Source organism: Opisthocomus hoazin, chromosome 7 (genome assembly GCF_030867145.1).
Source record: "Opisthocomus hoazin isolate bOpiHoa1 chromosome 7, bOpiHoa1.hap1, whole genome shotgun sequence".
Classification (NCBI taxonomy): domain Eukaryota; kingdom Metazoa; phylum Chordata; class Aves; order Opisthocomiformes; family Opisthocomidae; genus Opisthocomus; species Opisthocomus hoazin.
Genome location: NC_134420.1, coordinates 53,092,066 through 53,119,605, shown reverse-complemented (window position 1 = coordinate 53,119,605; position 27,540 = coordinate 53,092,066). Strand labels below are relative to the sequence as shown.

At 40.5% G+C, this 27,540-nt stretch overlaps 1 long non-coding RNA gene across 1 annotated transcript; it reads right to left on the bottom strand.

Moving 5' to 3' along the window:
• Positions 1-4,718: 4,718 nt before the first annotated feature.
• On the bottom strand, positions 4,719-27,267 carry LOC142362081 (uncharacterized). The gene is made up of 3 exons (XR_012764635.1): positions 27,217-27,267; positions 24,837-25,103; positions 4,719-12,847 (listed from the first exon to the last, which is right to left on the bottom strand). It is a non-coding gene; the product is annotated as an uncharacterized LOC142362081 (long non-coding RNA).
• Positions 27,268-27,540: the final 273 nt, after the last annotated feature.

Genomic DNA, 27,540 nt, shown 5'->3' with positions numbered 1-27,540 from the left:
CCTGGACAGTTAGCTTGACTTGGCTGGGAAGTTCCCCCTCAGTCTTTGTGGATTTGCCAAATGAACCACAATCACCTGATGAACATAAACGGGGTCTCCCTCTCTCTGCTCTCAGTGAGCACCATGTTGTTGCCCAGATGCATGCGGGTGGGTAAGAGTCACTTGCCAGTGCTGCTGCAACAAGGGTGCAATTAATACAAGCAGTGTTTGTTTTGTGTATGCCCTGTGTATGTAGCAGTAGTAGAAATTAGGAGTGCCTCACTAATGTTTTGTCAGCAATCAGAAAATCTTCCCTATATCAGAAACAAGGTAATTTCAGGGTCTGATCATGTCTTCTCTGCTGACTGCAAGACTAGATTATTCACTGTCTCTGTGCTTTCTGACCTTATATGGCTTCAAATATTATGCTAGCAAAGGGCTATACTCCTCTCTATCCACTGTGTGATAAACCCAGATAATTCAGGCCCTGAATTGTGAAGCTGTGGTTGATAACTCTGTTCAGTGGAAGCTCCATTTGTTGCTCTAGAATATTGTCATCCTTTACAGATCTTCCTTCCTCAAATCTCTTAAATAGAAGAGCAACTTTTCTTCCAGTCAGTTTGAAAGACTGACTTCTTATCTGCTGCTCTTGTTGAGATTTTTACTTCAATTGCTAAGAAATTCACTCCTGTGGCGAATATTGTGAAGTGTTAGAATAGATTCATAGATGTTTAAAGCTAATAGCTACCTGTTAGTTGTGGAAATACGATCAGCAGTAATCATAGCAACCTACATTTAGTTAGAACTTACCTTAAAATAAAAAAATACTTAGTTCATTACCAAAAAAAAAAGTAATAAATAAAACTATACATTATTTCTATTTTTAGTGTGTATCTTCAACTTTCAGTCAGTAACTCTTTTGCTTTCCTCTTCTTAGTCATTTAGTATTTTTCAGTGTCCTCAGACTCTGTAATTAGACACCTTCTTTTTTGATAAGCAAAAGAGATGAAGCTCTCTATACGTCCCCTCACTATATTTTTTTTAACCTCTTCTGTCTGTTTTCCTCAAAGTCCTGTATAAATAACAGATCTTGTTTATAGTTTGATATCAATCTTACCATTTCCTTAAAGATGGGGGAATCTTCAATCTTACATGCCGCTCCTCTACTCATATTTTCTAGAATTTCATTACATCATCTTCCTGTGGCTTTATGATGATTCGAGAAATTTGTCCACATCCTTTACTTGTCTACACAGCCAAGTGGAAAGCAGAAGAATCACGCCATGAGGAATTCAGTCGCATCCAGTGTTTGAGTGGATTGGGATCCAGATTTCGACTGTGCTTGTGAAAGTTTGTGTAACATAAATACTGCTTAGTAAGTCTTACCTGGCTCCCAAATTAGCAATCGTGCAAAAAAGTAACATGTTCTTGTCTGATAGTTTTCCACTTGATGAGCTGTTTCTGTATTTCTTAAAGATCTCTTTAATAGGTGAAAAAGATTATCATAATTTCTCAGGCTTTATTTCTCTAAACAGACATTTTGCGTTTGTTTCCAATCCCAATCAAGTACTCTGAATTGAAGTTGTCACTCATTTTCCTTAGTTTTTTTTTTTCCACTAGTCTTTTTTTGACATAAGGGAGAAATTGGAGGGGGGGACACACATCCGCTCATTACTATTAAGCAACTGGAAAGCACAAACTGTATTACAGAAATTTCCCTGGAGCTAAAAGTATTTTGGGAGGCTTGCAAAAGTGTTGAAGATTCAGGTGTCTGTCTCTTTCCTTCAAAGACATTAAAAGAAACAGACTGACTAACCAGTAGGTGTAGCTTAGTCACAAAGTCCTACGTGTAGTAATCATAATGCTAGACTATTATTCCACTGCCTATTTTCATTAGTGCAATCAACTCCCCTGCACAGCAGGATTTAGAGGCAAACTATGTCTTGCAGAGAATTTTCAAAATAAGTATGTTCTTTTTACTGAAGTGTCAAAGTTGAAGAGTTTATAATACCATGATGATACTTAAAAATATAATGTGAAGCAATTCAAGAAGTTGGTGGGGTTTTTTGCATATGAAGCTCCTACCTCAGTTAAAATTAAGCATCTCATTTGACTTTCCTGCATTCCTCTGAACAAATACTGTGAGATTTGACACCAAAGTAGTCTAGCTGAAAATTATATTTCCTGGTGGAATTGTCATGAAAAAATATGCTTTGGATTTCTAGCACAACAATGTTTCCAAAATTAATATCCTTCACTAGAGTATATAAATTTTGTTTAGTTTTTATAAAATTACCAGCCATTTTTATGTGATCATGTGTTGTATACAGAGATGTTAAAGCCCAGACAAGGGGTTGTGTGTCCCAGAACGTATCTGAAAGGTGTTGCACAAGGACTCCGACATTTACGGGCTCCAAAGCGTGGGTAGCTCCATAGAAGTGTATCACATAATATGTTTCTGACAAGCAAGAGAGGATTTTATATGTAGTTCAAGAATAATCTCATTTTAAATCAATATTTAAACTCCAGTTACAAAATTCAGAAAGAGTGAATCATTGGTATGATCTTACAAGTTTGAGTCATGAGACTAAAATCCATTTTGCTGATTGGGTAATTGAAGAACAAAATAAAATGGTATGTGATTCTAGAAAAGGTTGAGTCTACTGAACTCTCTTTAAATGAGATCTGAGTTAGGCCTTGTTATGACCTTAGTGGGCATACTCAATATTGTTATAAGCTGTTCAAACTTCTGGAAAAAAAGGCCTGTTCCACAGCTAGCAATAGAGTTTTTCTTGAGGAGGAAAAGAAATAACTGTAATTTTCTTCCCAGATGGGCTTTTCTGAACTTCATTTAATTTTGTTGTGTGTATGAGAGATCAAAATGATCAAATGGACCTTGGCTCTCAAAATATGACATAAAATTGATGTCATAAAATTTTTTGACTGTCACATCCACAGACTCAGTATATTCTTATACTTGGTTGAATTTAAGTATTGAAAAGGCTGGGAACCAAAAGTAAATCCTCATAGCTGTTCAAATTGTGAAACAGCACTAGTTCAACAAATACTAGAAAACTGGAATCACAACAGATGTAACCAGTGTTGACCCACAACTATTCTGAAGATACCTAAATCTCTGACTTTAAAAACGAGTCAAGTGTGATTTAACCAGAAAAAACACAATGCAGGGTTGCTAGTCACTCCACTGGCATGATGATGTGCAGCTCTTGGGAAGCTTTAAGAGTTCCTGATGGGGACGAAGACTGATAATGGGCCATGAAATAGCCCATGGGATTCTAAATGGGATATGGGATACTTTGCTTGCAAATTGCCTCATGAAATTCGGTCTATGATGTCCTTTATGACTCGCTGTCATATCATGCAGTAGTGGTTAAGTGCCTACTGTGTAGGAAATTAATTGCTGCCTTTCAATTAAATTCATTCCTAGTGAGTGGACGAGAGTCACAGATGGTGAGGTTTTTGTAGATTCTGCAGCTTAGGAAAATGAGGAAGAATGGGACCTCCTGGCTCATTAAATCCAATCCCATAATTCTGTAGACAATCCGTATGTTAATATTTTTTTTGTAAACCAGGCAAATTCCACATTAAATTTACTTTTTTCTGCTCAGCTAAAGAGACGTTGTTGTAGAAGACCAGTTGGATAGTGAGAAGAGGATGCAGCTGACTTTTTGACCATTAGAAGTCTTCTAGCCACATAATAAGTTTATTCTGTATGTAAACCACTGATTTCTCTACCAGCTTGATCTTTTACTTTAATAACTCTTAATCCTCTATAATTTGTTTGCTCTACTTATACATGGCAAAAATAGTTTCCTCAAAACTTTTGTTTGGTGAATTATGAAAGTAAATTTCTTTTATTTTTCTTTATTTTTTCATTCTTTCAATCATCTCAGACTTAGTTCGTCTTTCTGAAAACAGGTGATAACCAGATATTCTAGATGAGACGAGATCTTAGTGCCTTCTGTTTCCTTGTTAGAAATATTGCTTGCTAGTAAAATTATTCTCTCTTCTTTTAAGGTATCAACACACGGCTTGCAGTCAGTCTCTAATTAACTCATTTTTTCTTCAGGTTCTTATCTGCTGCGATTTCAGTTCTAAGAACCTTCAGTTTTAGTGTAGGCAGTCTTAATCCAGTCCTGAGGTAATACTTAGTGCATGATCTTGCATTTTATTGTGCTGAAATGTATCAAATTTTAAATCAAAAGTTTTACTGCAATTCCCACAGTCATGCAGTCCTGTGTGTCATTCTGATCCTTATTTAGCAAAAATATTTACCTACTACTGAATATTTGGAGTATAAACATAAGACGTATGCATATATGGCAGAGAACTCTCATAAATTGAGCTGATGACTGGTGATCTTTTTCATACACATGATCCTGTGAATGGCTTCACTATAAATTCATCCATAAGACTACTTCAGCATCCTGACCAATGTATCTATCTAGAATGCAGGCTTCATTATATATTGAAGCATATATTTAACTAGACTCCATGTAAGTTAATTTATATGCACATATACATTAAGTATGTAGTTGTCTCTCACTTCTTGCATTCCCAACTATAAGCCCCCTCTTGTCATTTTATGGCTTTAGATTACATGTAGCTTATAGAGGTTCCCTTCAATCTACTGTACATTTTGAAGTGTTGTGTTGTAAGTTATTTGACTGGTCTTCACAGTATACTTTGGTTGATGAAGCAGAAGAACACAAACTCAATGAACTAGAAAATAAACTTTAATCCTAGCTGGTGAAGAAAACGACAAAAGATATGTAGAGATAGATAATGCAGTAGTTATAATAAAGGGAACAGGACAGTTACACAGGCTTGATCTACTAGTGACCTGGATACAAAAAAACGTTATACAGTTGCTGAAAGTAGGATCCTCCTTATAGGAACAAAATAACTAGACTATGCTTTCAGAATGTAAGGATCTTTTATGGGAAATAACAAGATTCAGGTCTGTGTAGAATAGCAAATACTTTTATTACAGTATAATTTCCTATAGCCTACAGGGCATCTGTGTGATATCACCACTGAATGCCTGGAGATAAATCAAAAGAAGTTATTAGAAAAACCTGACAAGAATGGTAAAACAGTGACCTTGAAACTTCATCTCCTCAAAGATGGTCTGGATAATAAATATGAGGGTTTATTTCTTACTCTTCACCTTCCTGATGGAGAACTTTTCACCAAAGCTGATAGAATAGATCAGAAATTAGTGATTTGTTAAGATCCAACCAGAAGATTGAAAAATGGAAGTTCCAGACTCCTTCACGCTGGCATGGATGGAGACAGGAGCTACAGTGAGCTTGCTATTACATGGGCATTAAGAGAGCAGAAAATATCAAAATTCAGTAAATCCTATTTAATCTTAAAACACTGTTAATATATGAAGGAAAAAAACTTATTACAGGACTGATTTTAAATATATGCATCTGCGTATTGCATAGTGTAGCAAAACTAAAAGAAACTATCCAAAAATAGTGTTGCTTTTTAGTTAAGGAACATAATAACAAAGTGTGTTTAAGAAAACATATAGGCATGTGTAGGTGCAACAGTATCTTGGCAGGTAAAAGGAAGCTCTCTCTGTTCCCAGAAGCTCAGATGGAAGGTGATTGAACTATGAGATCTCACCCCCCAAAAACAGGGAGAATTGACTGACTGCTTCAAGAATGTGGAAGAGGAAGCTGGAAAGTGGCACCTAGCCAGAGACAGTAATGGAAATCCTTGTAACCAATCAGCTGAACATGTGCTTAAGGCCAAAAAGGCACAGAAAATCTGTCAATGATGTTCAAAGTCTTACACAGAAAAAAACGGTAAATTTTTGTTAGGGAAAGAAAAACATGCAGTTTGCTAATCATCATAGTAGACAGGGAGTTAAGGCTCAGATTTTTTCCTTTTTCTTTCGGTCTCTATGGCTACTCTATTCAAAATAAAAGGTTAAATTTGGATTTCACAAATAACCTCTCATTGACTAGTCAAGTGCTTCATATATCTTAAAATAATTCACTTATCTGAAATCTAATATGAACTTTGTACATCAATATCAAATTGCTCTTTACAGAAAATTTTATACTGTGTGCTGACTGGGCCTCTTTCAGCACTCACATTGTGTAGTCATTTATACTTGTGAAAAGCAGCACACTAAAATGTTGGTTTGTTTTACAGCCATATCATAATCATTTATATGGATGACAAGTAAGAACTGGGACATGCACAAGCCTTTTTGTCCTGCTCATCTGAATAAGTTTATTCCCTCAAGGCTACAGAAATGTTCAATAAGTTAAGTGTTCACTCAGAACAGAAGTTCTGTAGGCTGCGTGGGGGCAGAAACTACCAAGGAATGCTTCGTATCAAGTTTATACCCAACAGAGTGGGGATGAGTAATTGTTAGGTGAGAAGTTGCTATAACTTTGTGTTAGCAGTTTTGAGCTCAGCTACAAGATATTATCTAAGACTCAATGGAGAGCTGACTAGGTGACTCAGAAAATTAGTAATGGCTTATACAATCGTTTCTAGGTCAACAGTTTGTATATATTTGTTTATATATATATTTGTATATATTGAACTTTACTGTTGCAAGTCATCACTAGCTGATGACTCTTCTGTGGTCTCTGAATTGCCATTTTGTGTTTGGCTTAGTGGATGGATCACTTAAAATAACTGCCATGGCAGGCCTTATTTGGCATAGCTGCTCATTACTGCAGTAGAAACTAAGACCTGAATGGGCATGGAGGTTATAACTGCTCTATCAGCCCTAGATGAAGCTCTTTCAAAGCAGAAATGAGATGCATGCAGTGTAATATGGAAAAGGTAGAACTGAGAAGCTTAAAACCAGCTGAGACAACTGAACTGTGTAGTCTGATACTTCCTATAAAAAACTTATATTCAACTTGTTTTCCCTGCACTGACCTTAGTATCTTATATAAGTGACAACAGGAAAGACACTCAGAACCAGAATCACCCTTGTAAGATGCCTTCTCTTCTCTGCTGGTTACTGGAACAGTGAAGGCTCTTTAATTTGAGCATGTTATTAAAATGCTTGAAGCTGGATGACACAAAACCAGGTCTGTCTGAATCTAAAGAATCACATTGCTTCTGTTAGCTGCTTATCTCCAAATCAAATTTCTTCCAATGCTCTTTCACTTTCTCTCTAAGAATGGTGTGCTTTATTTCTAATTGGAATTTGCCTGACTTAAGCTTGCAGTAATTAGTTAAGATTGTCTTTTCCTAAGACTTTGGATAGGTCTTTATTACCAAGTATTGCCATCCTATGACAGTTACTATGTATCACAGGAAGGGTAACTGACCAATTATAAATGTTAGTGATCCATCAATGAAGACTATGCTGTGCTTGAATTAAAAGTAGAAAATAACACTGAACAATAACTGACTTTTAAATGCTGAACATTTCCTTAATGCTTTGAAATTATCTGGTAAGTGTTGAAGAACATGTTGTCCAAGGAAACTGAGTTATGTATGGATAAATAAATAATAGCATATTACCAACAATTTTTTATACTGCTGTCCCCATTTCTTTGGCTGCATCTGAAAATAATTGATTATATGTTAGTGTTATTGTGCAAGAATTAGGTGTCTGAAGTAATTCTAATATGAGTTTCATTAGATGTTGAAAAAAACAGAAAAATATGTTCATTTTACAGGATTTTTTGTTTTTGAAGTGTTGTCCACTACTATAAAACTTAAAGTCGTGGTGTTGGAGTAAAGCGAAACAGTTCCAACTAGTGTTATAGCCAAGCCTTTCTCCAGAATTCCAATAAAATAAGTCTTGCAATAAATTGTACTGCTTTTATTTAAAAAGCAGTATTTTCGTTTGTACACACTGCATGTTTCTTAAGAAGCAAGCAAGAGCAAGACCGGCATTTCTGATTTTGACAGAGGAGGAAGTTCTGAAGGAGAGGATTTTGGATTCAACTTTCTTTATTAGCTCACGTGTGTGTGGGGGAATGGATAGCTTTGGGCATCTGTGTGCTTCAAACATCTGGACCTCCTGAGGACAACCCACTTCTACTTACACATTATATCTGAACTGTATGTTTTAGAAATTGTGTTCCTGGTTCTTATTTACACTTAGAATTTGCATGAAAAAGCTGAAATTAAAGGAATCAGATAAGACCTTTCTCTTACATTTAAATTGCATCTAAATGCATCTTCTGCCCACAAAGAAGGCTCAGCCCAGTGTTCTCTGAAAAGTAATCTGGTTCTTTCCTTGAATATTAATCATACAGGTGTTCAATCTGGTTTTGACATGACTGCAGGTAATCATGTTTTCTACTTTCTTTACAGTAGTTTCCATGTATGTTTCATTCAAGTTAGTTCTTTGTTATTTCAGTGTGGCTGAAAGAGTACCTTTGCAATCTCATGAACATGCTATTTACCAAATCATTAATACTGAACACGAGTCAAGACCAGCAATAAGTTTTCCAAACCTCATTTGCAGCAGTGATAAGGAGATAACATTTTCTTCAGAAATTACTTTTAGACAGGGCTTCAGAATGTGGTTCTGCACAACTGCAAAGGGCAAACAAATGTCAAAAAGTAAGACTGCTGTATGCAGCATCAAAATAGAATGAGGACAATATCTTCATTTCCAGTGCTATTCTGCCCCCTCATCCTCTTTCTCCCTGACAGGACAGCCTGTTCCTCTGTGCTGATTCCTTCCTTGTGGAGATTAGTGTTGAGCCAACCCTTACCTGCACCCTCTTTGAAAATGATGTCACTTCCTTGCTTCTCAGGGAGAGTTCATTACAGACCCCCAGTGTGACTGATGAATTTGAGCAGATACATGTGGAAAAGGAACAAAAAGCATTTGGGAAAATGAGAAAGCTCAAGAAATATGTTGACAGCTTAGCTTGTAATAGAAAAAATTGAAAGAATAATGGAAAATAAATGCATAGTGTAAACCTGTCTCCCATCTTCTGACAGCTGTGGAAGATCTGCAGTTATTTCCTTGATTCCATCTTGAGTTGTTCTATATATTTAGGATAATTTTAAACAATGCTTTTGTGGAGTCAGGTACTGCCAATTATATTGCACTGTGCAGAAGGGTGTGAAGATGTTATCGAACAGGGATTTTTCTTTTTTTTTTTTTACTATTACTGTTCAAGAAATTATGTTTTCTAGGTCTCTCAAGAGTGTTACTGTATTTCTTTGATAACCGGTGCTTGGACGATCTCAGAGGCAAAGCTGGGTTTTGTGCACCTGTGGGGCTATGTGTGTCATCAGTATGTGTGTGCGTATTTTAATACCGATTAGAAACTTCAGTGTTTATTGAAGTCTTGGAAACTGAAATAATTTACTTTAAGGAAAGATAACACATAGGTAATAATATTTACCTGAATCAATGGTTCTAGAAGTAATGGGAAGGTCTCATTTTCAGCAGTTTTTGGGTTACTTCTGACACTGACTTATCTGAGGCAGGCACACAGCCTACTGAAAATGCCCAAACACCCCTCAAACAATCTAAACAGGTCTAGACTTCAATTCTAACGGCAGTAGAAAGTGCCAGCGCAAGACCAGTGTATCCCCTGACTCTCACTCAATACTTTACTGTGAATGGTTAATGGGTCCATGAGCATCTGGTACAGGAATGAATTTGATTCATCACTCCACAAGTGTTGATGCTCTGGTTACCCTTTGGTGCTAGTTATGTTAAATGGGAGGTTACAGAATTTTGCTCACTTCTGAAAAGTAGTGCGCTATGGCCTTTGTGCAGTTATATGTTAGAATTACATCCGAATGCAGGAAACTAAGCAAAAACACAGAGTTTATAATTCCTCTGTCTCAACACATGTTTAAGTTTAAATACAAATGTAAATGCTTTCCTAAATATGAATGTCTTTGCAAATTTGAGCTGTAATGAGGATGACAAATTTTAATGAATGGTGTGATTTTTCCTCCCCTCAAATGTATTCTTCAAAACACTTTATTTTTCATTGATCACCAAATTGTACTTGAATCAAAGAGACTATAAACCTCTTCTTGCTAGAATAAGATTTTTATATGCAGAATATTTCAAGTTTTTTTTTTTCCAGTCTCCTTTTAAAAGTCTTAGTGGATAGAAATTTGGTAACTTTCCTTCATAAACTATTGTATATTCTAGTAGAAGTGACTTTGACATGCTTTGTTCCTCTCAGTTTTGACCCATTAATATTAGTTTTCCAGATCTTAAAGTGGTAAATAGGGTAGACTGGAAATTCTTATACATAGGCTTAACAGCTGTAATACTTCTTCTTACAGGATCAAGACCTTTAGGCTAATAGTCTACAGGTGTATAGAAGTTGTGTAGAATGTCATATTTCAATTTTCTTGTGTCATCTCTTAGCCAACCTGTATGTGTGGATGCTCACTGCGAAAGATTCTTGTTAGTACAATACTTAATAGAACAGAGTTTAAGAGGTGTTTGTCACTACTGTTGTCGCATATTTAAAATGTTGTTAGGTGAGCATGATTTCTTCCTTGAAACTCTACCTTGCCAGAAGATGTCTTTTGTTAGACCAATGACTAAAATTGGAAGCATCTGACAAATTTGGGTGTATATAAACTTATTTGGATCTAACCTTAGACCATTAATTCAACAACCATTTCCCTCCTGACTAAAACTCCAGGGTCACACTGCACATGACAACTCTCTGTGTCACTATTTGTGGCTGCTGTGAACCCCACATTCCTGGAAACATATTCGTTATCCTCTGGCATAAAAAGTAGCACATAAGATATGATAGAAGCGTCCCTCCAGAAAAAAAGTGTGAATATTTCAAACATGGGAGGTATCTTTCTTTTCCCTGAATGTTTTGGACACACAGTAAGGTTATGTTTACAGCAATCAAAATCCTCAGACCTAATTTACACTTAGTTTGAAAACAACTAACAATGATCAGGAATGACAGGAAGCTCTACCCTGCTGTCACGAGAATATGTTGCTCATGTCTTCATTTAGAGAACTCTTTTTTGCCTAGAGGCAACAAGGTAGTTTTCACACTGCTATTATTATAGAGTGAGGTTTAAATAGTCCATTTCACATTTTTCTATGTAATATTTAGCTTCTCTGTGAGCACTGCTGAGATCCTTGGAAGAGTGGGGACATCCTCGAATTTACTACACTTCTGAAATAATAGGTAACTGATAGACAATAGGTAACTGGCAACTGCTGTGTATACACTGCTGAATTGTGTGCATGAGGTGCCACTTATTTGTTTTCTTTTACACTTTTTTGAAGGCAAGAAAACAATTTCAAAGCAATAAAAAAGTCCTAACAACCCCCCCCACAACTCTCTGACTTGCAAAGCTAAAATGGGCTTGTTGTTTTGTTTTATGAATCACTCAGCCTCTTTGAGCCTTAGTGTGCTTCAGATCGTAGCACTGCCACACTTCTCATGAAGTTACCCATTGCATATTAGCAATGCAGGTATGGCCTCTTCCTGTTCCAGAAGAAAGTTTCCTTTTTTCCCCACCTTGTAGTCCTCAAGAGTCCCAACTTTTATGTCCTTTTACTGAAAAATCTGATGTTTAGTAGTGGAGTCTCACAATTCTTCTATTTTCTTTTACAACTTTGTAAAAAGTAATTTCGAGTTAAAGAGAAGGGAAGGAGGAGCCTGTCCTTCAGAAAAGACAGGCTCTTCAGATGAGAGGCAGATCTTACCAAGGACATATTCTGTTTGGCTTATTTCCTAGGGATGAGATGAAACAAGTCATGTTGCTTCAGGCAGATGAAAGCTGGGAAGGAGATGGGGGTTGATTCTGACCCCAGTTCCTACTTGTCAAAAATGTGTGATTTGTTCTCTATTTAAATATATTATAAAGAGCAGAGGGGGGCGGGTGAAAAATGGAGGAAGAAAGCCAAAAAGAATCAACCATTTGCTGGTGGGTTAGCCGTCAACTCTCATCATGAGAATGGTATCATACCATAATAGTAAACCTTGCAAAGTGGAATGCAAATGTGCCTTTTTCTGAGAGTGTCCAATTTGTTTTAAAGGGCCTGTGCTCAAAGACACACTCCAGGAAACAGTTTAACACTACAATCTTAAGGTAAAAAAGATTATTTTAACAAGAACTTCATTCTTGAACATTAACAAACCTTTAACACTACCTTAAGGAGCAGGATAAGAAAAAGTAAAACGTGACATGTATATTTTATTTGGATCTCCTTTCTAATTTAATTTAAAAAAACAGAGTGCTCAGACCTACTGCAGGATGGACATCACTTCTTTCTGAGAGAGTTCTAACAGATTACAAAATTCAGGGTCACATCCCAAGTGTATCAGATTGCCACTGTTATCTAGTCATACTCAATAGACCTTATTAAATGAGACACATCAGTCTCAGCTGGTATCTGAATTGCAACTCTTACAAGTAACTGGGGAAGAAGGTTATTTGTTCTGAGTATAGTTCTCTCCTGGGAGAGATCCAGGTTTGTGTTTAATAATTCTTATGTATTTAGGGTTCAGTCTCGCAGTCTTTGCTTGAACAAAACTTCTGCTAGCATTAACCTCGTCACTTAAGAAATCTTATATTTAACATTTATATCTTGAAAAACCTGTACAAATAGCCAAGCTAAGAGGACAAACAAAACCTTTTATCATGGGAGAAATTTCTTTCTCCCCAAAAGTCTCAGAGTTGCATGTCATCTTTGTGTCTTGTCAATTTATGATCTGCACCTTGTCCTCTGTATACATTAAACAATCCAGATGAAGTCACCAAACTCAAGCACTGTTAGAAAATGTTGGTAGCTGATCATATCCATCTTTAGTTCCAGCATATTCTGCTGTATAATCTGCTACGAGTTCTTCATGTACCTTGCTTTGTTTATATATGTCCCTGCAACCTGCAACATGAAGAGAAAGGGCAGTAATTTGGTGGAAAGACATAGTTAAGTTTTGGCAGACAGAGAAGGAATGAAGAATCATGGCTAGAACAGAATATCTACATATCCATCACCAATAAATACATATTTTTTTGTGACGCACTTAAATTTTGTAATATCTCTCATAAAACTCGGTCTCATCAATATCAATAACTTACATCTTCATCAGGCAGATTATGTTGTCTTAGTACTAATTACTTTCAACAAATAAAGCAGCTTGTTCTATGCAGAACCTATCTAACTATGTTAAGCCTTGATAAAGTTGCAAATATTTGCATTTGGTATGACTACTTTTATCACAATTTATAAGAAACAGTCAGTATCAGAAGTCAATTGCTTTAGCAGAAGCTCTAAATGATCTCTGAAAGCCACATCAGAAGAATAAGTGACTAATTTTCAGAAAGAGTGGTTCTACTGGACACTTCCAAATTTCTACAAGAGAACTAGTGTTCAGTTAACCTCATGATACTAAAAATCAGTTAAAACTTCAGATCTGCAGCTCAGACTGAATCTAAGATTCCAGACACTTGGGAAATTTTCCGGTTTTGGCTGCAGCCGGCAACAAAAGCGCCACATGGCCGCCCCTCCCACCGCCGGGGTGCGGAGGAGAATGGAAAGAAACAGGCAGAAAACTGGTGGGTCGGGAGAAGGGCAGTTTAACAGAACAGCAGACAAAGGGAACAGCAAAAACAACGATACAGAAAAGGGGAATATACAAAGCAAACCAGCAGAACAGAACCGCTCTCTCGGACCGCACTGCCACTGTGCCCTCCCGAGCTGCGAGAGCGTTCCCGCCGCGCCGCCCCCCCCACCGGAACCCAGCATGACGGCACATGGTATGGAATACCCGGCTCTGTTTGGCCAGGTTGGGGTTGGGTCAGCCCACCTGGCTGTGCCCCTTTCTGGATTCTGGTGAAAATTAACCCTGTCCTGGCCGAACCCAGGACATTATCCACCCCTTATTCCATGCCATCTACGTCATGCCCAGGTCCCCCGTTGTTCAGTTGATCACCACCACTTCTCCTGTCTCCAGATATCATTCCCTTAGTCTACGGATCATCATTCTAAAGTGTCCGTTGAGTTCATTTAATCCATGACTTCAGGCTCCATCTGTCGTAATGGTCTTCCGTGGCAGGAGAGGTGATGTGTGGTGATGGGCGGTCACTTGCTGCATCCAGAGCTCATGGCTGATGTATCTGGTGCGGCCCGTGCCCACAGTCTGCAGGAGACGTCGATCTCGATGAAGTTGTTGGGTGCCAGTTGTTGAAAACCAGGTCCAGTTCCATCATCGCTGTGCTCTGCTAGGTTTTTCATCAAAAAGTCCATCCTTCTTTAATCTGGATGATTCTTACTATGATACTACTGGTACAACACATAACAATTATAACAGTGATAACAGACAGTGACAGGGTTATTTAACAATTAACTTTATATAATTTATTTATTTATGGACTATTCTCACCCAAAATCAAATCCCCACGAGGTACACATCAGACTTCCCCATCCTCCGCATTACCCACCAGGTATACCCAGGTCCTTGAGTCAAGCAATCCTGCGGACGGGCTTGCCTTTGCCCGAGGCAGGACTAACCCAAACCGTCTTCCCTAACATGTTCCGCATGTGCACTACAGGGACTTTATCCCCTTCTACGGGGCGCTGAGGTTTTGACTGGGCAGGACCAGCCCAGTTGGTGGACCCTCTGGTGTTAACCAACCAGGTGGCCTTTGCTAAATCAGTATCCCAATTTTTGAAAGTCCCACCCCCATTGCCCTCAAAGTGTTTTTTAGCAGCCCGTTGTACCGTTAGATCTTTCCAGAGGCTGGTGCATGGTAGGGGATGTGATACACCCAATGCATACCGTGTTCTTTGGCCCAGGTGTCTATGAGGCTGTTGCGAAAGTGAGTCCCGTTGTCCGACTCAGTTCTTTCGGGAGTGCCATGTCGCCACAGGACTTATTTTTCCAGGCCCAGGATGGTATTCCGGGCAGTGGCATGGGGCACAGGGTAGGTTTCCAGCCATCCGGTGGTGGCCTCCACCATTGTGAGCACATAGCGCTTGCCTTGGCAGGTTTGTGGCAGTGTGATGTAGTCAATCTGCCAAGCCTCCCCATATTTATATTTTAGCCATTGTCCTCCATACCACTGAGACTTTACCCGCTTGGCTTGCTTGATTGCAGTGTATGTTTCACATTCATGGATAACCTGTGCAATAGCGTCCATGGTCAAGTCCACCCCCAGGTCACGAGCCCATCGGTATGTCGCGTCTCTTCCTTGGTGGCCCGAGGTGTCATGGGCCCACTGAGCTATAAACAGTTCACCCTTATGTTGCCAGTCCAGATCCACCTGAGCCACTTCAATCTTAGCAGCCTGATCCACCTGGTGGTTGTTTTGATGTTCTTCAGTGGCCCAACTCTTAGAGACGTGGGCGACCACGTGACGGACTTTTACAACCAACTGCTCCAGACGGGCAGCAATATCTTGCCACAATGGGGCAGCCCAGATAGGTTTGCATCTGCGCTGCCAGTTGTTCTTCTTCCATTGCTGCAGCCACCCCCACAAGGCATTGGCCACCATCCAGGAGTCGGTGTAAAGACAGAGCACTGGCCACTTCTCTCGACTGGCAATGTCTAAAGCCAGCTGGATGGCTTTCACCTCTGCAAACTGGCTGGACTCACCTTCTCCCTCGGCAGTTTCCGCGACTTGTCGTGTAGGGCTCCATACAGCGGCCTACAACCTCCACTGCTTCCCCACAACGCGACAGGACCCATCTATGAACAGGGCATACTGTTTCTTATCTTCTGGCAGCTGGTTATACAGTGGGACCTCTTCAGCACGTGTCACCTCCTCCTCTGGCGATGCTCCAAAATCTTTGCCTTCTGGCCAGTCCATGATTACCTCCAGAATTCCTGGGCGACTGGGGTTTCCCATTCGGGCACGCTGGGTGATCAGCACAACCCACTTACTTCACGTAGCATCGGTGGCATGATGCGTAGAGGGGACCCTCTCTTTGAACATTCAGCCCAGAACCAGCAATCGTGGTGCTAGGAGGAGCTGTGCTTCAGTGCCGACCACTTCTGAAGCAGCTCGAACACCTTCATATGCTGCCAGAATCTCTTTTTCAGTGGGAGTATAGAGGGCCTCGGATCCTTTGTATCCCCGGCTCCAAAACCCCAGGGGTCGACCTCGAGTCTCCCCTGGTGCTTTCTGCCAGAGACTCCAGGTTGGGCCATTCTCCCCGGCTGCGGTGTAGAGCACGTTTTTAACATCTTGCCCTGACCAGACTGGACCAAGGGCTACGGCATGAACTATCTCCTGTTTAACTTGTTCGAATGCCTCTCGTTGCTCAGGGCCCCATTCAAAATCATTCTTCTTCCGGGTCACGTGGTACAGAGGGATTACAATCTGGCTGTAATTTGGGATGTGCATCCTCCAAAAACGCACGACACCCAAGAAGGTCTGTGCTTCCTTTTTGCTGGTTGATGGAGACATAGCTGCTATTTTGTTGATGACATCCATTGGGATTTGACGGCGCCCATCCTGCCATTTTATTCCCCAAAACTGGATCTCTTGCGCAGGTCCCTTGACTTGACTTCGCTTAATGGTGAAACTGGCTTTCAGAAGAATCTGAACTATTTTCTCCCCTTTCTCAAAAACTTCCTCCGCTGTGTCGCCCCATATAATGATGTCATCGACGTACTGCAGATGTTCTGGAGCTTCACCCTTTTCCAGTGCAGTCTGGATTAGTCGATGGCAAATGGCGGGACTGTGTTTCCACCCCTGGGGCAGTCGATTCCAGGTGTACTGGATGCCCCTCCAGGTGAAAGCAAACTGTGGCCTGCACTCTGCTGCCAAAGGGATGGAGAAGAATGCATTAGCGATGTCAATTGTCGCATACCACTTGGCTGCCTTTGACTCCAGCTGATATTGAAGTTCTAGCATGTCTGGCACGGCAGCACTCAGCGGTGGTGTGACTTCATTCAGGCCACGGTAGTCTATTGTCAGTCTCCACTCTCCAGTAGATTTTCTCACTGGCCATATGGGACTATTAAAGTGTGAGCGAGTTTTGCTGATCACTCCTTGACTCTCCAGCTGACGGATCAGCTGATGAATGGGGAGAAGGGAGTCTCGGTTGGTACGATATTGTCGCCGGTGCACTGTTGTGGTTGCGATTGGCACCTGTTGTTCTTCAACCCCACAACAACCCCACAACGGAAGGATCCTCCGAGAGACCAGGCAAAATGGACAGCTGTTTAATTTCTTCTGTCTCCACAGCAACTATGCCAAAAGCCCACCGATACCCTTTTGGGTGCTTGAAATACCCTCTCCTAAGATAGTCTATACCAAGGATGCACGGAGCCTCGGGGCCAGTTACAATGGAGTGCTTCTGCCAGTCCTGCCCAGTAAGGCTCACTTCACCCTCCAATACACTCAGGTCTTGGGACCCCCCTGTCACTGCAGAAATGCAAATGGACTCTGACCCTTTGAACTCTGATGGCAGTAAAGTACACTGTGCACCAGTGTCCACTAGAGTTTTATACTCTTGTGGATCTGACGTGCCAGGCCACCGAATCCACACCGTCCAATAAACGCGGTTGTCCCTTTCCTCCACCTGGCTGGAGGCAGGGCCCCTCTAATCCTGGTCAGAGAATTTGCTGCTCGCCTGTTGTAAGAATGACTTGGAGGTCCCCTCCAGAGGATCGGAATCAAGATCAAACTGTCTACCTGGTCTGGAGAGCTGGCTGCTGGAAACTGGACCAGCATTTTTCCTAACAGAATCCCCTTTTGTGATTGTTTTACCTTGCAACTCACGCACTCGTGCCTCTAGACTTGAGGTAGGTTTTCCATCCCACTTCCTCATGTCCTCTCCGTGGTCACGCAGGTAAAACCACAGGGTGCCCTGGGGTGTATAGCCTCTGTATTCCCTGTACTGAGCAGAGAAACTCTTGCCCCTAATAGCTGAGACGCTGGCCCGTACAGGTGGGGAGGAGGACCTACTCTCTTTGATTCGCCGCACCTCCCAGGCTAGTTTCTCCACAGCTGAGACAAGGGAGGAAGAGATGCTTTCCTCATATTGCCAGAGTCGGACAGCCACCTCATCCACTGTTGGTGCCTCCTTAACTTTCCAGTCTACTACTGCCAGTGAGTTGGCATATGAGGATGGTGCGCTCCGCACAAACTTCCTCCACATAGATGCTGTGCACTGGACTTCATCTGGGTCTGTGGGTAACTGCTCATCGTCTGGTTCATCTTAAACCAGCTCCCGCACAGCTAATTCTCTCAAGTACTGAATACCCCTTTCCATATTGGTCCACTTGCCAGGGTAGCATAGAAAATCCTCACTGAAGGGGTACCTCTCCCTCATGCCTGAGAGAAGTTTCCTCCAGAGGCTGAGGACTTGTTCCTTCTTCCCAAAGACCTTGTCAATGCCCCCATCCCTGGCCAGGGATCCCAGCTGCCTGGCTTCCTTGCCCTCTAATTCCAAGCTGCTGGCCCTGTTATCCCAGCACCGCAGCAGCCAGGTGACATTGTGCTCGCCAGGGTGGCGGCTGAAATCTTTCCGCATGTCTCGCAGCTCGCTCAGGGACAGGGACCGGGTGATGATCTCTGTCTCTGTCTCCCGCGATGACCCTGGCTCATCGTCATCCCTCCCGGAGTGATGTGCTCTCTTTGCGTCTTTAGTTTTACGGGGGTGACTGCAACCGGCACAGGTTGGTCATTGGGCTCAGTCACTGTGCCTGTGGCTGGAGCTGCAGCAGCCGCCGTGCCCGCCCGGGGAGCCGGGACAACGCCGGTCTCAGCGGCAGCCGTGACTGCCGGTTTGGGTGTGGCTGTGACTGCCTGCTTGGCTGGGGGAGCTGCAGGGCAGGCTGGGGGGGGGGGGCAGCGCCAGTCGCAGTGCCTGCCGCTTCATTCCCCCCCCCTTTCCCCTTTAGGGCACTGATTCAGGTTTAACAGGGCTCGGTATGCGTGAGCCAGACCCCAGCACATTGAGGTGATTTGTGTCTCTCTCGAGTTCCCAGGGTGACAGCACACTTTTTGCAGATATTTTCCTAGATTGTCCGGATTCTGTATTTGTTCAGGAGTGAGTTTAAAACACATCGGGGGTGCCCACTGCTCTAGACATCTGCCTATGCTGTCCCACACACCCAGCCACTCACAGCTATCCAGCCCCGGGGCAGGTCTCTTCACAATGTTCTTAACTACCTGTTTAGCCCTAAACAAAACCCGCAATCCATTCAGGAGGCATAACAAAAGGAGAGTGCTGGCCTGAGCATCCCACGGGTACTCGAAATTCTCAAAAGCCCTTAGGACCAGCCTGAAGGAGAGAGGGGGGGCGAAAGAGTGGGAGAAGGTATCCCCTTTGGTTTTCCCCACAGGCTGGGTTTGATTATTAACAAATTCTAAGACATAGGATCCGAGGTATGGAAATGCCTGCAGTGCCGCATGCAAATACAAGCCTAATTTCATGCACAGTGATGTTATCATGTCATAAGTCAATATCATACAGTACAGCAAAATTCTCATCCTGATCTTTTTCTCATCGATGATTAACAGCACAGCAGTGAACACATACTGCAAATAAGGATTCAAAAACCACAGCCATCTGATCAAAGTCAGCAACATGTTTACCGGCGACTATTTAACTAACACAGAAAAATGCCTATAACAAAATTTAACAAAATCTAAGAAAGAAATTTTAACACACGCTGCTCAGCCTGGCTGTTATCCCCGCCCCACGCTGGGTGCCAGATTAATGTTCTGGTTTTGGCTGCGGTCGGCAACAAAAGCGCCACATGGCCGCCCCTCCCCCTGCTGGGGTGCGGAGGAGAATGGAAATAAACAGGCAGAAAACTGGTGGGTTGGGATAAGGGCAGTTTAACAGAACAGCAGACAAAGGGAACAGTAACAACAACGATACAGAAAAGGGGAATATACAAAACAAACCCTCAGAACAGACCCGCTCTCTCGGACCGCACTGCTGCTGTGCCCTTCCAAGCCGCGAGAGCGTTCCCGCCGTGCGACCCCCCCCCACCGGAACCCAGCATGACGGCACATGGTATGGAATACCCGGCTCTGTTTGGCCAGGTTGGGGTTGGGTCAGCCCACCTGGCTGTGCCCCTTTCTGGATTCTGGTGAAAATTAACCCTGTCCAAAGCCAGGACAGGAATATAACGAACTAGATGTGCTCATATGTTTGTTGGAAGTCCTCCTGTTTAATAAAAGGATTTAACCACAATATCATAGTAAAATGAGGAAGTACTATGGATCTAAATAAGCGTGTGGATTTGAGCATCAGCTTAGTAAGATGGTATAACCATAGTGATGCATTAAACTCTATAGGGAAAAAAAAATCAAAATTCCTAGGAAGAAAAAATACATTTGTGATAAATTTTTTTTTTGTCTACAATTTTTGTTTATTTCATCTTTCAATTGAAATATTTTGTTAATAGTCTCTAGGGAGGCTCTTGTATCTGGATTTCAGATCAGATTGTGGAGCATTGATGTTACTTGAATGATCTGTATGTTATGGAATTCATGTTCTCTAGAAATTTAGGAAGTGCCCAGGTAGGACTAATCTTTCCAAAAATTAGTACTCTGGATTTTTCAGATCAATAAAAACATGTCAGGCTATTTTTCCCAGTTTTAAGACTATTTATTCTATGCTATGCACACTTACGGTTAGTAACAACATGCTGTTGTCTCTGCCATCTGTCTAGGGGACATGAGACATCACAGCTTGTGTACTGGAGCCGTGAGGAGATATCTTATCTGATGGAAAGAGGAGTTCCAGGTTGCGTGGTAAAAACATGCAACAGTTAGTCAGAAATCATGTTACCTACTTTCTAATTATGGCTCCTCCACCTACTAGCTGCATACCATGAAACAACTTATTTAACTCCAGAATTAAAAGGCACTCATAAAGATCTACATTGATACACAAGGGTGGGTGAACATACATACTAGAAGCTGTTCCATCCCTGGTGTGATTGACATTCTACCACTGTAAAACACAGAATAGCAGTGATTCTCAAGGGGAGATGGATGCCTGGGTAAGGCACTATTGAGCAGATAAGCACTGCCTAAGCAAGGACCAGAGAGGAGACTTGAGAGTTCAGGTCCAGTCCAAAACTGAGTCAGTCAGAGCAGCTGGATCTTGTGAGTGGCAAAGGAGGTGGCTGGCGTAGAAGCAAGGAGAAATGAGATGGCAGTGTTCACCCTGGAGAATGAGGTGTGAGGACGAACTGAAAGCAGTGTTTGAATGTTTATTTTCCCCACTAAAAGTCTTCAAAAAGTTTAGGGTCTTAAATAGTTAAATACTTAAATAGGGACTTAAATAGCTGTGCTATTCTCTCTGTGTGTGTATGCTTGAAAGGAATACAGGGAAATAGATTAGTTAACTCACACAGGATGGAAGTGATCTGCTGTGTTGCTTGCATCCTTCACCTCTGTGAAGTGTGCTGTGCCTCAATAGACTTCTCTAGCCTATCTGAAGAAAAGTGGTTCTACGCTTCTGTAGACACTGTGGAAGACACAGTGATGTGATGAAGAGGTTTTTCCCTCTGTTAAAAGAAGAAAGTAACTCTTCTTATCCAAGTATTTTCAAGTGAAAGTCAATCATAATGACTGAGGAAAAGGAAGATATCTAGGATTAGTTTTTGTCAAACTGCTAAAAACTTGACCTAGAATGTTGATTTGCATAGTTGTGATGGTATCCATTTTTTACTATTGACTAAATACATTACAATATAGTTGCATCACTAAACACATGAAGCAGTCCTTGTAAACTAATGAAAAAGAAAGTGCACATACCATTTTCTTCTTGTGTGACATATGTTCTGTAGTCAGGTTTAAATGGTTAAACTGATCTAGCTTATTTCACAACTGGAAGACTAATAAAATTGTTGGCTAGAATGGTGTGCAGGGGTATAAGTTCAGCTCTGTATGCATAATTATGCAGAATATCAAAACACTGATCTTTTGAGGTAGCTCAATAAAATTACAAATTTACTGAGTGTTAATATGATCTTTCTTTAAGAATGTATTTCTTTGAATTAATAACAAAATTAATTTACATACATCTGTCATCATGGATGTGCAAGGTTAAGTCAATATACTTGAGTTTTGTTTTCTAAGTGAACCCAATGATTCCTTTTTCATATACTGAAAGCTAATACAGAGGTAGACCTTGAACTATGACAATCAGCAAACTACACATAATAAACCAGGACTTCATTATTAATTTAGACAGCAAAGCAACATCCAAGGTCCAAGTGCTCTCATTGCGCATTTCAGATGAAAGCCTTGGAATATCTTATGTATCAGAGACTAGGACACAGCACTTTATAGACACCTGGTACTTTGCCCACAGGGGTAACACCTGAGCCAGCTGCATCCTACTTCTATGGTTCAAATCTTTGCTGGTTACAGAACAGCAAAAGAATAAGAAAAACTGGATTTAGAGGGAGAACAGGGAGTCAGCTGCAGATGACAACATTGTAAATATTTTTTTTAGCTATAGCAGTTTATCAGAAGAACGAAGAAGTCTCAGCATCCTCCTCTCAACATCACCAGCTGTGTCAGAGCAGACAGTCTTTGCCATCAAAGTCTTTGCAAAACACTGCTTACAGTGAAGGGCTGTGTGTGGGAGGGGAAACTGAGGGAAGGAAAAGGAGTCTACTGCACTGGTATAGTCATCACAACTAAATCTGCTTCTAAGTTGTAATTTCTTCTCAAGTACCTTAATCACACTCTGGTCCAGGCAAGGGAAAAATGCATCATAAATTCTAAAGAGAAGACGTCCTCCAGTGATTAAATATTTTCCTCTTGGATTTTCAAATACAGGAAGATTTCTCAAAAGTTGTAACCCGTGTTGTATTATGGGCTGCATGCTTGTCCTGGGTTCAGCTGGGATAGAGTTAATTTTCACAAGCAGCTGGTTGGGCTGACCCAAACAGCCGATCAGATGGGATATTCTATACCATGTGACATCATGCTCAGTATTTAAGTGGGGAGCTGGCTGAAAGAGAGGCTTTTTGTTGCAAATCGAGGCAAAACCACAACAGTGCTACTGACACTTCTATTCTGATCTAGAAGAAAACTGAAGTTGAAACAGAAAGAAATGAAATTTTAGGGAATCGGACAGAGCGAAGTTGACATCTGGAGAACTCTGAGAAGAGTATTTAGCACTTTCAGACAAAACTGTCTGAACACAACAAACTACGTTGTTGAGAAGAGAGAGAAGTTAACACGTTATTTTTATGCTATATATTTTTAGGTAGAACAGTAGGCTTTTGAGAGGGTGGAAAATACTGCAGGCAATTTGTGGTACTGTTACTGGGTATTTTAATGTTTCTTTGCTTCCATTGCTTTTCCTTGGATCTCTTATGTTGGACCCAAACTAGGCTAGGCACTGTAAAAATTTCTCAGAGGGATTAAGCTGGGTATCACTGTTCCTCTCAGTTTCTCAGCTGCTGTTCCAGCTTATCATCATGCTAACCAACCCTGTCTGGTACATCGGCTTTTTTGGCAGAACAAAACTGCTCATGTAACAATGTTGGTGCTGTACAGCCAGGCACTAGTCCTCAAAATACACTTGGGGCTGTGTTCCCAGCCCTGCATGTCCAGTGTGACCTAGTGCTGGCTCAGGGTGTCACTTTGCACGGCTAACTGCAGGGCAGACACCTTCACTATGTTCCATCTGCTCCTTACATCAAGGTTGCAGACATTTGTACTAACACTACTGAGCAAAAATTGTTCTCTGTCTCAAAAGGCTTAAAACACTGGAGAAAGTGAGAACAAAAAATATAAAGTGAGTAGTGTACGCAAGTTAAGAAACCTGGTTAACCATATCTAAAACATTGGCAAAATTTCTGGTAACCAGAAGCAGGACCTGAAGATTGCTTTTTATGTTTCCACTGGAGATTAAATGGCATGTGTATATCTTGAAAAGTAGATTTCTGCTGAATGCAGTGGCTGTCCACTGCAGCTTCTTGAATGAGATGTTGTAAAGCGGGCATCATAATCTCTTAAAATGTTTAACAATGCGTGAGAGATGGTGTGGTTGTGAATGATGATAAAGAGTTAGAAAGTCAAGAAATGTTAAGGACACTTTAATTGTTAACTGGATTAAAATTTCTGCTTTCTAGTATAGAAACGTGCACAGTCACTTAGTACTGGCAGATATCTAATGACTTGCTGATGCTGGTGAAATTATTATTTTGGTTGAAAGGAGAAAATTCTCCAAAATCTAAAAGCTAAAACAAAGAATGAGAGTACAAACTATTGTACAGAAATCACTAGAAACAAAAACAGTAGTCTCCTGTCTTTTACTTTATAAACAGTTTGTTTAAGTAATAAATGGTATTTTTTATTTGGCTAAATTTTGAAAAGCTAGTGGAGTTGGAATCCTACTCAGTTAGAGGAAGAGTAGCTATGCACACAAGGCAGCTGTGGGTTTGTCTACATGGAGGCATTCAGAAAAACTTTAGTGAATCCACGTAAGTACCTTATACTTGCACTCAGAAATGAAATGATCTCTGTAGCACTAAAAATCACTTTGATCCTGAATGATGACAAATACAATGATTATTACACATTTTAGCTTATGCATATTGATTTAGGCATCAGTGGGCTTGCATTAACTTTCCTAACCATTCTAGTATCAACAAACTATGAAACTGCTAAAGAGCTTACTTTCTGGGTTTTAGATAATGGCCTAAAAATATTCTATAAGTTTAGTAAATGACTTAAAGTGCTGTAATACAGATTGCAGTATCCTTCTATGGCATTAAAACTCACAAAACCAACTTCACCTTCCCATGTCAGTTTTTCTCCCTAGGCTTCATTAATTTATTCCCATAGGAGGAAAATTCATCACCATTCCACTATGTTCTTGAGTTAAGGTTAGGACTGGGAACTATAGGATGAAGAATAAAGAAATTCAGACTTACAGTTGTTATATCACAGTTTTTTAAGTCTTCTTCTTAACTCTTTTGGATAACCTAGTGAATGCAATAGATTCCCTTGGTTTTGGAATGCAGTACGTTGAGTGTAGCTAATGACAAAGGTGTCAAAAGAACCAAGATATTCTGTTTCCTCTCTTCTCAGGCATTTCTTCACTTTGAATTGTTTGTTCATTCTCTGGAAGATCAATTATTCCATCTTTCTGAAGTGCTTTGTTATTTGTTGCTCAAAATGGTGTTTCTATTGAGGAAAAACTGCAAAAAAAAGCAAGCTTCTTAATATTATTTCTTCTTGAATTCCAAATCCCACTTTAGGAAATGCACAAAAGAGCACAAACAAGAACAGGGCATACAAGGCTTTTCTAAACTACGACTATGGAAAGGATTTCATGCTTTTTGAACAGTTATATGCTAATCCTTATTCTAATGCTATAATGCTTCTGTATAGCGAAACAGCTAACATACTTCAGACATGGTTAACCAAGTAGGATCATCTCATCTCAGGAAAGGGATTATAGACTAAAGAAAATAAAAATTCAATATAACTAAAATTACTTTGTCTCTGTTCTTGTGTCTGCCTTATGTATTTTTCTACCTGTTTTCCAATACTTTTGGAATATCTCTGAAAAGAATTATTTAAAAAAAAAAAGTCACAAGTTAATTGTACTCATGTTTTAGGATCTAAGAAAACTGCCTGCAGTGATAAGGAATTATAGGTAATTTTCATTCATGCTCAATGGGCTTGGACTATTTTTTTCCCCCTCAAACTTCTAACGCATGGGGACAACTTTAGAATCAGAGCACTAGATAACAGAGCAAAAAGATGGGTGATTTATTATGGAAAAATCTTACTTCCTATGTTGGTTGTCTCCTTGAAATGCTAAAAGTCTTTTACTGAATTTTCATAGAGGAAAAGCTCAGCTATGCTCTAGTTAAGATTTTCTGTGTTTTAGACTATGAAAAACTAGACTATGACTCAAATCCTGGAGTTAAACTGATAGTGAGTGTTAAACGAATAACTTATGCTATTCCTAAACTATATTTAAATTAATATCTCTGTGCAAAATCCACTGGTCTCAAGGTTCTTCCATGACCTGGGTTCAGGCTGAAGTAGCAAGCATACCAAGACAAAACATACATGTTTTTTCTGTGATATGAAGGAGTCGTTCAAATTTTCTTACACTGATAATACAAGAGTTTTGCATACATGCCAATATCAGGACAATGAGACAATCTTGATTGTTCTGAGGAAGACTTTGATGGCAGACACAAAGCTGAGTGGCACCAGTGTGTGTCTGGTTGCTACTGGTCAGTGCGCGTAAGTGGACTTGGGCTTTCTGAGCACATGAAGCTTCAAGTTCCTTTCGGTAAAGGCCATCTCAGGGCTAAAGTAGATGAAACATTACATGCCTGAAGAGGACATTATTCAATTTAGGAACTCTGTATTCAGAGCTATGCTTCTGAAGCACCCAGTCCTGATAACTGCAAATTCTCTGCATATAGAAATTAAATTTTTAGCAAAGCGGTTTAATTCCCAGAGTGCCAAAGTGTCTGCTTCAGCTCCACTGACATCAGGATGCTAACATGCCTAGAAATTCTCTGTGGTGCCAGCAAGACTCAATCTGATAAACATATATTTTAAACCACCTCTTGCACCGCACTTATCACTGAGCAGAATTGCCAGCATCATTCAAATAAAAATAATAATAATAAAAAAATCAGTTTTATGTAGTTTTCAGTATTTTTTTTTCTGTAGCCTGGTAGTTGTTGCTGATACCCAGAAAGTGGTAGTAACTCAATTATTAATTTTTTGCTTCTTAATATGTTGGGTTTTATACTAGAATCAAAGATTTCCTCAAGTAGTGGCCTGTGCTGACCAAAAGAAGGCTGTACTATTCCCTTATCCTGAGATATTAGGACCAGGTAGGAAGGATTATCAAATTCATAGATTAGAGAAGCAGTGAGTGAATGTGGTGGATTGACCCTGGCTGGTTGTCATATGCCCACCAAGCCACTCCATCACTCCCCCTTCATCAGCAACATAGAGGGAGAAAAAGACAGTCAAAAGCCTGTGGGCTGAGATAAGGACAGGGAGATCACTTACCAATTACCATCACGGATAAAACGTACTTGACTTGGGGAAATTAATTTAATTTATTGCCAGTCAAAATCAGAGTAGGATAATAAGAAATAAAAAACTCAGAAACACCTTTCCTCTTCCCGGGCTCAACTTCCCTCCTGACTTCTCTTCCTCTTGTGTTGCGATAAAGACAGCGTAACAGAACAGCAAAGGAAAAGCAAAATAACAACAATAATACTGATAAAAAGAATATACGAAGCGAGGAATACACAGTGCAGTTTTGCTCACCGCCAATATCCAGCTTACTCCTAAGCAGTGATTACCATCCTCTGGTCAGTTCCCCCACTTAAATACCAAGTATGATGTTACATGGTGTCAAATATCCCATTTGGCTAGTTTGGGTTAGCCCCTCCCAGCTTCCTGTGAAAATTGACTCTGTCCTAGCCGAAAACAGAAAGGTAAAAAAGGCGCTAGCTGTCATATCAATAAGGACCCAAGGAAGTGTTAGTTGAATTACTTCATATCTTAAGGCACAAACATTTAAAAATTGAGTTACTTTCTTTGTTATTTAGATGATGCACTTGCATTCTACAAGTGAAATATGTGGTTTTG